The sequence below is a fragment of the Colletes latitarsis genome, chromosome 5 (genome assembly GCF_051014445.1).
Source record: "Colletes latitarsis isolate SP2378_abdomen chromosome 5, iyColLati1, whole genome shotgun sequence".
Taxonomy (NCBI): domain Eukaryota; kingdom Metazoa; phylum Arthropoda; class Insecta; order Hymenoptera; family Colletidae; genus Colletes; species Colletes latitarsis.
In genome coordinates this window covers 32,476,323-32,491,523 of record NC_135138.1, presented here as the reverse complement: position 1 = coordinate 32,491,523, position 15,201 = coordinate 32,476,323, and the positions used below count along the sequence as shown (strand labels likewise).

The following is a 15,201-nucleotide window of genomic DNA, read 5'->3' as shown; positions in this document are numbered from 1 at the left end:
GTCCACGAGAAGTCGGTTCTGATTAACTATTCATCGTCGTTTCAGCGAGCCACGCGTAGGCGTCCCAGTCGTGGAAAGAGTGCAGGATCAGAACCCTGGCAAAGTGGATTACACCGTGTTCCCGAGGGTTTAGCACGCTTTTCGCTGGTCGGGCGCATATTTTACAGCCGGAGTCGCGCCCCCGCGACACGCTGATCTATGTGTTTGCTAATGGGGAAATTAAGTTATTTCATTATCGAACGCCAACCGCGCGAATACGCCGCTGTTTTGGCGCCAAGATTCCTCGCTGGCTGGAACGCAAAGTTACAATAAGTAGCTCTCAAATTACGAAATACACTAAACACTTGAAACTGGAAATAATTGTTTCAAGGGTCCCTCCGTGACACCCTCAAAAAATCGATTTTCTTTTCATTTCTCGAATTCACATGTATTTTAGAATGTACTGTTCAATTTTCTAAGAAAAATTCCAAGTAATATTTTCAAAAATTTAGTAAAAATTTACTATAAAAGTAGATTGGCACTCTTTCTTCTCGTGGAACATTAATCATTCTTTTTCTTTTTAATATCATTTCTTTTTGATTGTATCTTGTTATGATTCTGCACGATCTTGGTCAGCCTGTTGATTTCCTTCTTCTTCACAAGAAGATTTCTTTTTTTCTGAATTTCTTCATTATTCTATGTGTAAATTCTTTATTTACTAGGTATTATCTACCTATTGTTGTTATTCAGTAAAAACATTACTATTCTAAAATAAACAGTTCCTATGGGCGCTTCAAACCTACAAGATGTCTTTAAAACGCTAATAATAAACGAATGTTAATATTTGTAAATTTTTGAATAATGCCATTGACATTAGGAACAGTACAAAATAACAAGTACTTCATTAAATACGTCTATTTGTTATGCTATAATTTGAAAAACTAGTCAATAGGCTTATTGCAATAGTGAAAAATAGAAACTAACCTTTTGTTGTTTTGTTTGTTCCAGCAAACTTTAATAGCGAGGAGAACGACGCAGCTGCGAAATAGGTGGTAACTCCGAAGGTGAGTTGTAAAAATCAATTTTTGCAGCAGTGGTCCTCAACACTGATTTAACTAATATTTAAGAACGTTAGAGAAACTAACGACAAATTTATCGCGGTAGAAATAACCGTTTGGAACAGAAGCTTCCTTCCTTTCAAATCATTTGGCATCGAGAAACGCTTCTGTCGAATAAAAATAATTTTTAAAACGTTTCGCGTTGAATTAGAAAGTTTTTACGCGAACCGGTAAAGGCTTAACGAACCGATTAAAATAATCGTCGAAGGTAGTTTTTCATTCTTTTTTAATCGATCTGAAAACATCTAAATAATTCTGCTTCATTTGCAACGGAAATCACAAGGCATTGTAAGGGAAGAGCATCTCTGTAGTCGCTAATTAAACTCCTCTTTCAAAACGACGCGCGAAAGATTGTCTCTTAAGTCCTTCGTGGATTGCAAATGAGTGCCAGTTGCAACGATACCAGACAAGTATCTCTTTAATTGTTAATTGCACTCCGGTTTCGCACTCTTCCCCATTTATAGTGATCTCTCGATAAGAACGATTAACATCTCCATTGTTTGGAGCAGAGGTTTTCAACTTTTCCGTCGTTAGATTCTCTTTCGAAGGTACGTCAGAGTCTTCAGTTTCATTCACTCTCCATTAAAAGTTACTATTAGTTTTAAAAAAAGCGTGCTCCCTGTTCGATTTTCGATACGAAACGCGATACAGCAATAATCGAGAATTCGATTTATGTAACAAATTGATTGCATGGAACGTTACAAGGAATATTATCAAATTGGAAGATAATTAGTTTAGCTATATCGAAGTGGTCGAGCACACTCTTTAAAAAAACAGATGCAGCGTGTCGACAAAATTGCGTTTAAAATTTCATGCTGAAATCGCTGGAGTTAATGGGTTGTAACAAGCTTAATAGAACAAATTTCCACGCGAGATATTCGTAAAACAAGTCTGTTCGTTTCCACGAGCATTGCACTCACGAACAAACTCAAACAAAATTAAATACGCCTGAGGAAATATCTGTAATTAAATCGTAATTAAATTAAATTAGTTTCAAATTTTTCGAAGCTACTGTCTCGTATCTCTTGGTCTCAGATTCCTCGATAGACATCTGTATAAATAAAATCTTTGACAAAATCTCAGCAACGCCGATGGGGGGATCCGTGATTTCGAAGTAACTGGATTTGAAGGCAAACGAACTGAAACTCTTCCAGCGGCGAATTTTTTCACGACGCGCGTTTCCACGTTTTCGCGTGTTTTTTTCCCCTCCCTTGTTGGTTTCCACGCGCGAAAGCCACGTTTCGAAATGCTCGTTTGCCGATCACGTAAAGATAACGTGTCCGTTACTCGGGCCTCGCGGCCTGCATTCGAATGAACAGAAAAATAGGAGCCGCGTCGAAAGATAACGGCCGACTCCTCTCCGCGTTGTTACTTCTTCTTTTTTTTTTTGCGTGCAATAACGTATTCTCACGGTAGCGGCGGATGAATGGTACGGTTAGAAAGTTCATTTGCAACTTTTGCATCTTTTAAACGTTCTTTCAAGCCAGAGCGATTCCCTCGACTGTGTTTCCACGGCATCTGTTTGGTTCTTTCGATCGTGTTTCGTCATGATTTCTCGTCCTCCATACTCGTTACCATCGTTCGTCGTCGAGTTTCTGATTCTTCGCTCTTTAGACTGATAGATTGGATAGAGAAATTACAAGATTTTATATAAAGAAGAAGTTTGTTCGTTTCGGAAAATGCAGATTAAGATACGGAAACAATTTTTGTAATGTACATCGTTTCACAGTGTTGATTCGTTTTTGTACCACATTCATTAAGTGTGAAAAAATAGAAAGGTCATTGCAGTGGCGAAAAAATATGTAATTTGGTTGGTTCTGGTGGATGAAACTTTTATTTTTATGATTTGAGGAACGAAGAGCAGCGTTTGTCATCAAATGGGCGATGTTAGTGCTATACTATACACCGATATGTGTTATCACGGGAGGACAGAAATAAGTTTTATATCAAGTTGCATGAATAACGCGAAGTGTATTCAATTATTAGACGAATCATTAAAATAAGTACGTAATTCATATTGCAGATAGTAATTGAAAAACATTTCTTGGTAACACAATGCACTGTTCAGGAGATTTAAGGGGATTAGGCATGAAATTTTATTTATGGTCAGACATCGTATTGTCGGTAAAGAATTTTTTTCTCGAAAGTGCGTAGGATTTTGGGAGTATGTCTATTCACCAAAAATGATTATAATGGACCCCCATAACTGAAAATAATTTTTTTAGAACAACTTGAAAAAATTTTTTTTCATTTTAATTGACCCCCCCCAACCAAGAGATTTAAAACAGTTGAAAATATATACAATTGTTTCAATTCGTGAGACTTCTATTTTGTTATTTATCCAGAGATCCTTGATTTACTTATTATTTTTTTAAATTTATTTTAAGGTATATACACGAAAATCAATAACATATTTTCGTAACAATCGATCTCTAGTGAAAACCACGGATGACTTATACACATATGCGTCATCCGACGTCAATGTGTTAATATTAGGTGAAATATTCTCGTGAGTGTCTATAACCTTTGCACATTGTCACGAATTCCTTTGTCCAGACTGTCTCGACGTTGGACCAGGTGGAACGAAATACTCTGTTCAAACACTATAGACATAGGACAAAGGGTTAACTGGTTAGGTCCTATGCCAGACATCGGTATCTATTTTGTATTTCACCTGAAATTGAATAATTTTAATATTAACACATTTGCCCCACGATTCCTATGTAAAAGAAACTCCCCACATTATTTCAGTGTACGTTTAATAAAAATGAATTTCTACAAAACCACGAAAAACACATGCCAAATTTAATAAACATTTAAATCGAGACATCTGTCTATTTATTAAAATAAAAAGTTACAATTTATAAGAGTCAGTCAAAGAGTAAAATTAAATATTTGTTCTTCGAGTAAATTGTACAAAGTAAACGAAGTTCTGTACGCGAAATCGTAACATTTCAACTTCGACGAGTCGTTCCAATAAACTTCTAGCAACCATAAAATTATCCCAGCCTCCGTTTACGCGCGCGTTTCCGTCGAACTAAAAGAGGGACGGCAAACTGTCGAAAATTTTAATTAATTTTAAGTAAACTGAAATTTCGATGGGCTTTCTATCGCCAGAAGATCAATGAACGGTCGCTTCTGTAACTTCCGCCGTCAGATCAAAAATTAAACGCCCCCCAACCCCCGCGTTACGCGATGCAGCCAATTAACAAATAAATAGACCCAGTTCAAGCGGCACGCTTGACGCGGGTCGCTATAATTCGCTCTAACACGAAGCTGGGCAAACCAGTTTCGGCACGAGAGTGAAATAAAGCTTTCCATTTCTTTGCCCCCGTAGATCAAGAGCCGAATCACGGTGCGTGACTGTGAATCCTAGCGCGTGTTCCAACCATGAAATAACAGAGCCTACGAGTCCTCCATTTTGCCCTTGTGTTTTACGACCGCGTTACGTCTTTTTCTCTCTTCGCGGTGCCATGTTGCTTCATTTTCCGCGAATCTTATAACAACACGCATTTGTCGTCAGTTCGGATACACCGAGAAAATAATTGCAGTACATTCGTCGTGTTTATCGCATCTGCACAGTTACATTCACGGCTTAATGAGAAAGAAAATTTATAGAACCGTGTGTTTAGTTATCTGGGCTCTTATCCCGCGAAGAAAATGCGCCAGAACTTCATTCTGAGCGGAATATAGACTTTGGATGAATTTGAAACGCGGGTCGAATCTAATTCGGAAAACGTCGCTCGATGCGAATCAGTGTAATTAAATATGACTTAACTGTCTATTATTAATGATAGAAACTGGCGTGAGCCATGTCTGGTGCTTCTCTTATAAGCGTATAACCGTCGTCGGTGTGTAGAAATTAAAATAAATCGACTGAGGCTTTATTCTTTATTAACTTGTTTACTGGAATGCGTGTGAAATGAACGTTTACTGGCCTTGGAACAGAACTGTAGTTCTACTTTGCGAGAAATAATCATACGTTTCGAAATTAGTTCTAGGTCTTCGTGAGAGAAGCAATCTTAAAAGGAAAAGTTGCATTATTGTTGTATATTTAGTTTTTTATTTATTCATTCAATATCCATGGATGAAACAAACTTTTTAGAAAGAGTTCAAAGATTCACAAGTACTGTTGCAATTAATAGACTCTGTTTAAACAATTAAATTGTCTGTAAAGAATCTTGTTTTTATAAATTAAATATGTACAAAGTAACTTTTATTAAGGGTGTTATACAGGGTGTTCGGCCACCCCTGGGGAAAATATTAATGGGAGATTCTAGAGGCCAAAATAAGACGAAAATCAAAAATACAAATTTGTTGATGGTAGCTTCGTTAAAAAGTTATTAACGTTTAAAGTTCCGCCAATACCGAATTTTTTTCTCAAAAATGGTTAGGATTTCGGGGGTATGTCTATTCACCTAAAATGATTGTAATTGACCCCCGCAACCGAAAATAATTTTTTCAGAATTAATTAAAAAATTTTTTTTTCGTCGAAAAATTTAAGCACCTACCCCCTGTCGATTTTTCTTAAGAATTAGTTTTTCATTTTTGATAATTTTATTTGACGCCCTATAGAAAAGTTGTCTAATACTTTTTTGTAAGTACCCATGAGCTCTACTTCAGAAAAAAGTTTCATTGAAATATATTCACTATTGTAGGAGTTACGGCTGTTTGAAAATTGGACCATTTTTATGGGGTTTTTCTCATTTTAGGTGATCAAGGAGCAACTTTTCGAATATTTTTGCGATTTGTATATATGCTACACTAAAATACGCGTAGTTTGCTTTTTTAAACATTAAAATCGTCCAATCCGTTCAGAAGTTATGACGTTTTAAAGATTCGCATGAAAATTTGGGCAAACATTTCTGGTTTTCTTACATTAGATTTTCGGTAAGGAATTTTTTTTTCGAAAATGTGTAGGATTTCGGGGGTACGTGTAATGACCAAAAATGATTGTAATTGATCCCTGCAATCAAAAATAATTTTTCCAGAACGATTTGAAATTTTTTAATTTTGTCGAAAAATTTCACACCTTCTCGAATTTTTTTCTCAAAACTGGGTAGGGTTTCAGGGATATGTGTATTCATAAAAAATGATTGTAATTGACCTCCACAACCAAAAATAATTTTTTCAGAATGATTTCAAATATTTTAATTTAATTTTTTAATAACTTTTTAACGAAGCCCCAAAAATTGATATCTTTGATTTTCGTCTTATTTTGGCCTCTAGAATCTTCCATTAAAATTTTTCCCAGGGGTGGTCGAACACCCTGTATAATGGGGGATTGAACATTTTATCGATTTTAAGTTATTTTGTAACGATAAGGTATCGTTTCCCTGAAGAGGACACAGAACTAAGGTCGGAACGAAAGAATTGAGAAATTGTTTCTACTATTGTCTGAGTTTTCTCGATTTCAAAGACAGTCTCCTACCATTATTCGACGGTATCTCGACATCAAAATGCTCCTGGTAACGAGAAGCCTTGCCAGGGTAATTTGCATGTGAAAGGAAAACAGCCGATAGTTAACATAGCTCTAATCCTCGGATTCCGAATATTCAGTAAGTCGTTCACATATACATTTATCGTTAACGAGGTTCTTTGATTGCGAATTTGTGTCGCAATCTCTTCGCATATTTTCCGGCAAATGAGTCTGTACGTTTCAAACAACTCGATTCTTCGTAACAAACAGTCGCGTCTCGTCTTTCACGGAGATTCAGTACTTGCTTTTCATGGCCAATCATGCGTTATATTTTACAATTTCGCGAAGGAATTGAAGGAAGGTTTACCTTCAGATCGAATGGTTCCTACGACGCAAGATACACTACCGAATCTTTATAAAAAGTAGACGAATGCTTTTAAAGTGGGCGAGATTTTATTGGTCACGAAACTAATATAGACATTTTACAATTTTCTTTTTGCAAAGGTAAAGATATTTTTGTTCAGTCCATTTATCTGTTTTCAGACGAAACGAAATATTTTTGCTAAAGAGAATTTCATATATTGCGTGTATTTTTCGATTCGAGACGTTAGCAAACACTCTTACGGAATTAAATTGTGGCGGTATGCGAGACGAGTGCCAAAGTCGGACTAAAAAATTTACTTTGAAACTCGCGGAACGTATAATTATTAGGAATGGAAAAGTAACAGAGGCCCCGAGGAGCGATCGCATTAAGTTCATAATGCGATTCGCTCTGAACAGAGTGAAGCTAGTTTTCAACTGGTATCGAAGAGCACCGCTAACGAAATGAAAAGTCCGTTTTCCTTTGGATGGAATGAATTTCGCTCGGTCGGTTCGACGATTGGACTTCTCCGCGATGGGAACGAGGACGGGGGATGTTTTTCAAACTCTAGGCAACCGAATTCTTTTTAACAGAATATTGGATAGTAGAGTTTCTATACAAAATTCTTGCCCTTCTAAGAGCTGGAAAGAAGAAAGGAAGCCCCTCCTCGCTGTATCGTACTATTCTTTTCGAAGAACTTCTATTCGAAATTAAATCAATACGATCACTGACGATATTTTATCACTTCGCAGACACTCTGGATTTACCAAGGGACAGTGAGCAAAATTTTATTATTGAATTCCCTGCAAATCTCAAAGGCTCGAAACCTTCTCAAGTGTTACTAAAAAAAATCACATACGTACTTTCAGGACAAAGCACGATAAAAACAAAAATAAAAAATAATAAAAAGAACTTTCCATTTGATATAGCAGATTTAGACTTTGTCAAACTTTTGTTCGAATTTCAAAATTAGAAACTCGTCCAATCATGGAAGTTCTGCTCTTGGACCGAGGTTTGCAACGCATATTTAAAAAACCAATACCCGCAGTAATTCATTAGCTGCACCATCCGCTTATATTTAACTTTTTTTTTTTACTGCAACGGAATTAGACAAATTAATTCTCAAGTCGAGACACGGAGGGGAATAAACTTGGATAGGATCTGTGAATGTTAGGTTACGCGTTTTGCAATGGCATACAATTAAAATTTTAATCTCACAGAATATTACGAATCTGTTCGACGGTACGCTGAAAAACGCATGTACCGAGTCGCGTAACAGCGTTTCCGTTTCCATATTCCGGGTCATCGATTCCGAATCCGAAAATTGCGAATTTATTTTCTCCGGTGGCCTCTTTTTCTCTTGATATTTTTCGTCGAACAATAGAGCAAGAAGCGCGCGGCGCCGACAGGGATGGGTCTGGAAGGGTCGAAGCGCAGAAAAAGGTAGAACGTAGGGACGCGGGCTCCGGCGCATGCGCGCTGACGCAACAATATGGTGAATTCTGCGAGGCAGCCCAGTATCCACCCGACCATCAGCTGATCAATATACTTCTGCACACGCGCCACGTCATACGCGCGACACGCATGTCACGCATCGTGCGAACCGTTACGCGTGCGACACTTTGTGAACGTGTGAACGTGCACGGACGTCTGTGCACGCGGTTATCCGGCCCGAGGGACCACCAGGAACGCCGATCCTCCATCAGCTCTACGAGAACTAGCGGTGGAGGAGTGCCAGGGGGTACGTGTCCAGAGGACCTCTGTCTACCATTCGCGTTTTCACCATTAGTTCAGTCCATTCTGCCAGCCTTCCTGCGCCTTCGAGCCGTTTCCCTGAATCTTCGTCGACGTCTCAGATTACCGGATACATCGCCACGAGGTCCACACGAAGCGCGTGTAAGAGAATTTTCCTGTTCCCTCTTTATCGACCGGCTCGTTCGACGATTTTCGACCGTAGTCCGTGGCCGACCACCGAGTTACTTTTGTGCTTCCGGGATCTGCAACGAACCGTTGTGACCGTCCCTGGTGTTGTTTTCACGAGGATCTTCCCATTCACGTTTTCGTACTTAGACTAGTCGATTTTCAACCGCAGATCGCCAGACGCTTCGCCACGAGGTCGGATCAGGTTTTGGTGAGGATTTGTTGCTACGGTGTTTTGTGCAATTGTGATGTTCGAACGACTCGTGACCATGCGAGGGTTATGATTTTGAGGATCTGGAGTAGACTAGTCGATTTCTCTCACGTACACTGCAACCGTTTTTGTGAATCTTGGACGCCTTTACTGTTTTCTCTGTGTACATTTTCGGACTGAGGTTGACCAGTAGGTCATTCGTGGAAGATTTGTTTCTTTTGTATTGTGTGATCGTGATCTTTGAGTGAGTATGTATCTTGGTAGTGGTTCCGTGATTCTTGAGTAAATTCCAATCACTGGACGCCTTGCTACGAGACCCAAACATCGTAACTATAGAAGTATTTGCTATTTTTCTCGAATCGACAATCGAAGGTTATGCTCCTAAGGACGTTGGTTTTTCGTACTTTGTAATCATTCTGTAAATGTTCAGAAATGTCTAATTTACGCTTTTGAACTCAGGTTAGCCACTGTCTATTAGATATTTGTTGTTTCCTCTGCGTTGACCAGATTTGAAACTTTTAATTTATTTGAGGAATATTTGTGCTTTGGTGTTGCGCGATCGTGGACGTTGAACTGTTATGTTCTAGTATTTATTCCCACCTGCCACCCACGTTTTCCCGTACTTATACCTGTCGATTTTGTGAGCGTTTTCGTATCTTGAAATTATGTCGTACATTTTGGACGTTTTCTGAAACACTTCCGTCGCAGGATACCTCATTAAAGAGGTCTAATCTCTTCTCTGTATCGAACAGTTGTTTTTCAGATCTTTATTCCTATGGTGTTGCGTGGTTATTATCTCTGAGCAGCTTGTGATCGTCTCAGGGATTATATTGACGAGGCTATAACCTCCTACCTTCCGCATTTTTTCATCTTCGATCGCTCGACGCTTTGCCACGAGGTCTAGACGCGTGTCTGAAAGAGGATTTGCTATTTTTTATATATCGATCAGTTGATTTGTGGACTGAAATAGTTCATTAGATTGCTCGAAGATTATTTCTTGTTACGGTATTACGTGGTTTGTGATCTGCAAATGACTCGTGATCGTCCCAGGGGTTGTGTTTATGAATATGTATAATTATCTCCCTAGATACATCCTAGTTTAAAGAACTTATTGTATATCGTGTTTGCATGGTTGAAGCATGAGTACGTGTTCTATAAGAACAAACACGTGACTGATTCTAAAGTCTGTTATATCGTCTAACCTTTTTGATAATAATTAATATTACTTCCAAATTTTGAAATCCTTTAATTAACAAGTGCAGTTGTGCAGAAAAATTAGAAAGCAGAGGGTTAATATAGTTTCCACATCATGGACGTAATTACCCTCGAAGTTACATATTTTTAGAGTAATTACGATCAAGATATAAAACCTGCTCCAATTAACTCCAAAAAATGTTCAAGTTTGATAAACGAGTTCGAGAAATATTATTTTTAAATAATCTTGGTCGTACCTGCTCGTGCATGACCATTATATTTGCCTCAAAAATTGTTACAATGCAAAAACTGATACAATTTGCAAATCTGGAATTAATCGGACCAATTAACAGTCGAGAATAAAATATGCGTTATGAAGCACGGGCTTCGTTTCAGAAACCTGGTTAAATTTTGTGCATTGGTTAATTGCGTAACCTCGAGTAGCAGTCTCTTTCCAACCCCTCCCCTAACAGCCCACCCTCGCGCACCTATAAGTATTCACGCACACCTGCAACGAGACTGACAGAAGCAGCGTTCCGCTTCATCGTTTCCGTGGAAACGTTTTTCGAAATTAACGTTCCTGAAAATTTCATCCTATAATTACTAAAGCAACTTCTTACACTAACAAATATAATTGTCTACCATTAACTCAGTTTACTTAGATCAATTAACCCTGTACCCATAGCTATCATTGCGTGTTATAAAAATAGTGGTTGTTCAAAAATGTAGTTTCAAGGATTTTTTAAATTCACATCGAATGTTTCCACTGACGAAGTTTCGTTTTAAAATCAAATAAATAAAATTATTTCGAGAAATAACTTTATTATTATTATACATTCCTCGAAACAATCGTATTTCTTTGATTTTAAAATTAAACTTTGTCATTACCGAAGAGGATAAGTAACTTTATTATTGTTACTTTTATAACTATACTTATAGATGTGCAGGGGTGGATTGTAAGGGTTTTATAGTTACGATACGTACTGTGTATTCGTATTTTTTTTATTTCTAGCTTGTCAGTTCAATTCCTGAAGTACTGAAATATATTTTCGAAACACCTGCACAAGAATTCTTTATTTTATCAACGTCTGTATCGCGAAACGTGTCCTTCGCTACCGCAGTAATGATAAATTTCTGCTCCCGCGCGAGTGACATCAACGCCTCGCTTTTCATCGATGCGTCACGCGTCGTTCTCTTCGACCTCATCACTCGTCACCCGTTCGATCAGTCTTCCCTTCGTTATTAATAAAGAAAGAAGAGTCATTCGACGGGCGAGAATATTCCCAAGACCGTCACGTTCGTTTGATGGGAAGTTACGAGTCACGTTTCGCATCGAACTCACCTGACCGAGCATCGACTCGTGAATTTTGCGACGACCCAACCGGAGAACACAGTATTGCAGACAGTATTTTTCTTCATCGATCGCGTCTGTCATCGCAGCACCGTAGATGGATAGTTTTCCGATTTGCTATTGGTTGTCTTGATTTCGTTGTTAATTTACGCTCCTCGTAAATGAGAATTTTTCACATTTCCACACTATACAATCCATATAATATTTTGCAGTTGGATATTTATATACAGGGTGTTTGGCCAACTCTGGGAAAAATTTTAATGGGGGATTCTAGAGGCCAAAATAAGACGAAAATCAAGAATACCAATTTGTTGATGGTGGCTTCGTTAAAAAGTTATTAAGAATTAAATTAAAAAATCTCAAATTGTTCTGGAAAAATTATTTTCGATTGCGGGGGTCAATTACAATCATTTTCGGTGAATAGACATACCCTCGAAATCTTACCCACTTTCGAGAAAAAAATTCGAGAAGGTGTGAAATTTTTCGACAAAAATAAAAAATCCAAATCGTTCTAAAAAAATTATTTTCGGTTGCGGGGACCAATTATAATCATTTTTGGTCAATAGATATACCCTTGAAATCCTAACCATTTTCGAGAAAAAAATTCCTTACCGAAAATCTAATCTGAGGCTAGAAATGCTTCTCTGAATTTTCATGCGAATCTTTAAAACATCATAACTTCTGAACGGATTGGTCAATTTTAATGTTTAAAAAAGCAAACTACGCGTATTTTAATGTAGAATATGTAGACATTCCAAAAATATTCGAAAAGTTGTTTCTTGACTTCGCAAAATAAGAAAAACTCCATAAAAATGGTCCAATTTTCAAACATCCATAACTCTTACAATAGCGAATATATTTCAATGAAACTTTTTTCTCAAATAGTGCTCATGGGTGCCTACAAAAAAGTATTAGACAACTTTTCTGTAGGGCGTCAAACAAAATTATTAAAAATGAAAAACAAAATTTTAAGAAAAATCGACAGGGGGTAGGTGCCTAAATTTTTCGACGAAAAAAAAAATTTTAAATCGTTCTGAAAAAATTATTTTCGGTTGTGGGGGTCAATTACAATCATTTTCGGTGAATAGACATACCCTCGAAATCTTACCCACTTTCGAGAAAAAAATTCGAGAAGGTGTGAAATTTTTCGACAAAAATAAAAAATTCAAATCGTTCTAAAAAAATTATTTTCGGTTGCGGGGGTCAATTATAATCATTTTCGGTGAATAGACATACTCCCGAAATCTTATCCACTTTCGAGAAAAAAATTCAGTATTGGCGGAACTTCAAACGTTAATAATTTCTTAACGAAGCCACCATCAACAAATTGGTATTTTTGATTTTCGTCTTATTTTGGCCTCTAGAATCCCCCATTAAAATTTTTCCCAGGGCTGGCCGAACACCCTGTATATACTTGGAAGAAATTAAATTAGAATATTTAATTCGCACAATTAACGTGTTTATCATTATTATAATTGGACGGTTTTATATAAAAAATAACATATAGAATAATAATTTTTACCATTCTCCACCCTGGAAACTTATAAAACGTACAAACGTGCTCCAAAGAACTTCTCGTATCGAACAATAATAGACACGTTATCGCAGCGCGATAAAAAGTTCGTCGATCGTCGAATTATTTACCGAACTTAAACGGTCCGAGATAATTTCTGAACTTGGCTAGCATTAACGTTTTCACGAGTGGGCGGAAGAGGATACCTATAGAGTATTTTCGGAACTCCTGGTGCAACATCCAACTTCGCCCGTGCACGATAAAGTTGAATGAGATTTAAATTTAATCCTGAAATTTCGAACGGGTTCGTTTAACCTAACGAGAGCAGCTCGTTTTTCCCGACAAATGAGCAGCTTTTTTTTCCCCCGTCGAGCGTTTCTCGCGGAAATTAGACTGACGCGAACGTTATCGGAAACTGTTGTCGCGGTTCGTTTGAATTAGTATCGAGCTCGGTGGATCCTTTGTTTTTTTCTCTCTTTTTTCGTGGCCCAGCTTTGAAAGTTCCATTTTGATGATACTCCGAAGGTGCATCAGGGGAACGCTTTCAAGCGAATGCAGGAGTTCTCGGTTAGTTGGCGGAGGAACACGAATTCCAGTCGATGAATAGGATCCAAAACCGTTTGCTGTGCTCGTTTCGGGCTCCTCTTTCGTCGCTTTTGATCTTAGGAATGACTTTTCAGCGAGCGCGTTTCGCGGAACATCGTCGGTTTCTGAAGGTTTTTCTTCGAACGAGATTCATCTCGAGAGTCGAAAAGCTCTTTGGTTCTAAATATGCCTGTACCACGGTTGATCAAGAAACAGTGTACAAACATTGATTAAACACGGTCGTGTTATTTGCTAAGAAATTTATTTCTGGAACTCGCGAATGTCGTAAATGCAGTTTATCTGCAGACATTATTTACTTGTACTATTGCTGCTATCGGACTAATTAGTTGAATGCTTTTACACTGTCTTATACTTGAGTAACCTCGAATGGAGATTGAGCCACTAGCTCGAGAGTATACAGAAAATTACAGTGAAAGGAAAATATGTCTTAATAAAAATGGGGTCAAAACTCTTATCAGAAAGGGGTCTTCAATTCGTTGACTTTAGCCCAGATCGAATTAGTTTTTCTTGAAAATTAGCGTACCCACAATTTATCACAGTTAAATTTATTTTCTATCTAGTCAATGTGTATAATCTGTCGGGAAGAAATCGAGCAAAACCTCTGTACAATTTCCAATTTAAACTATACAAACATCGCTTTGAAAATAACTCCAAACCTCGGAGGAGACATCCGAAAGCAAAGGATCAAATTCAATTTTCCCGCGCAATTTCGTTATTCTTGATTTTCGCAGAATCGATCCGACCCAATTCGCACGATGAATTACACCCTGCACGCAGTGTTTCGCGAATCGATCGACCAGTCCCGGGTGCCGATCGCGAAACTTTGCAAAGAAAGAAGGCAGGGGGGGGGGGAGGCGTGCAAGGCAGGCAGCCGCGATAGACCGAGAGAAGCCCGCAACCGTGAAATTCTCTCGCCGCGTGGCGATTGCGGTGAAGTCGTTCATTGACTTCTCTCCCCCTCGACGCCCTTCCCCTGCCCCCTTTCCTCCCTCTCTCTCTCTTGGCGGATGCATCCGGATTATTCGTTCATGTTGCAGCTCGCGGCCGAGTGCACTTACGTACACACGCGTGCGTTTTCATCCTCCCCCACCTTGCCTCGGTCGGTTCCCCTCTCCCCCGTTTCCCTCCTCCCCCCACCCACCCGTCGTCGCGGTTCGCCTTCTCCGCGACTCCCCTCTCGTCGTCGCGAAGAGGAGCGAGACGACGAGATAGAAGGTGGGAACGCGACCGAGGGGGGCAGGGAGGGGTCTCAGGGGGAGGACGGCGGAGGAGGAGTAGACTCGAGACTACTCGTTGGAAGAAGCAGGGCTCACCACTTCGCAAAGTTACTCGTGTTCTGGCGTCTAGTGTCGGTTCTGGCCCGTAGCAACTCCATTCTCCCGCGTCCCTGGTCCCGAATCCTTGGTCGCGCAGGATACCACGTCGCGGCAGATCGGAGGATACTCGAGGTACGACGACCGTGACCTAGCTCTTGGGAATTTTCGACCTCGAAACGATACGTCGCTCGCGTTCGCTCGCGAGCGTCGACG

General features: G+C 38.9%; 1 protein-coding gene across 12 annotated transcripts in view; it reads left to right on the top strand.

Annotated features, from left to right (window-relative positions):
• Positions 1-15,201, top strand: part of Hnrnp-k (Heterogeneous nuclear ribonucleoprotein K) — a 158,565-nt gene that overhangs the window by 48,026 nt on the left and 95,338 nt on the right. For 6 of the 12 annotated variants that reach the window (XM_076765915.1, XM_076765908.1, XM_076765920.1 and 3 more), the window contains one exon: positions 988-1,043. The gene's annotated coding sequence lies outside the window, so the exon portion shown is untranslated. Of the gene's footprint in view, positions 1-987; positions 1,044-8,417; positions 8,619-8,654; positions 8,774-14,966; positions 15,121-15,201 lie in introns of those variants that run through there. The other 6 variants (XM_076765919.1, XM_076765913.1, XM_076765917.1 and 3 more) reach the window with 4 other exon arrangements.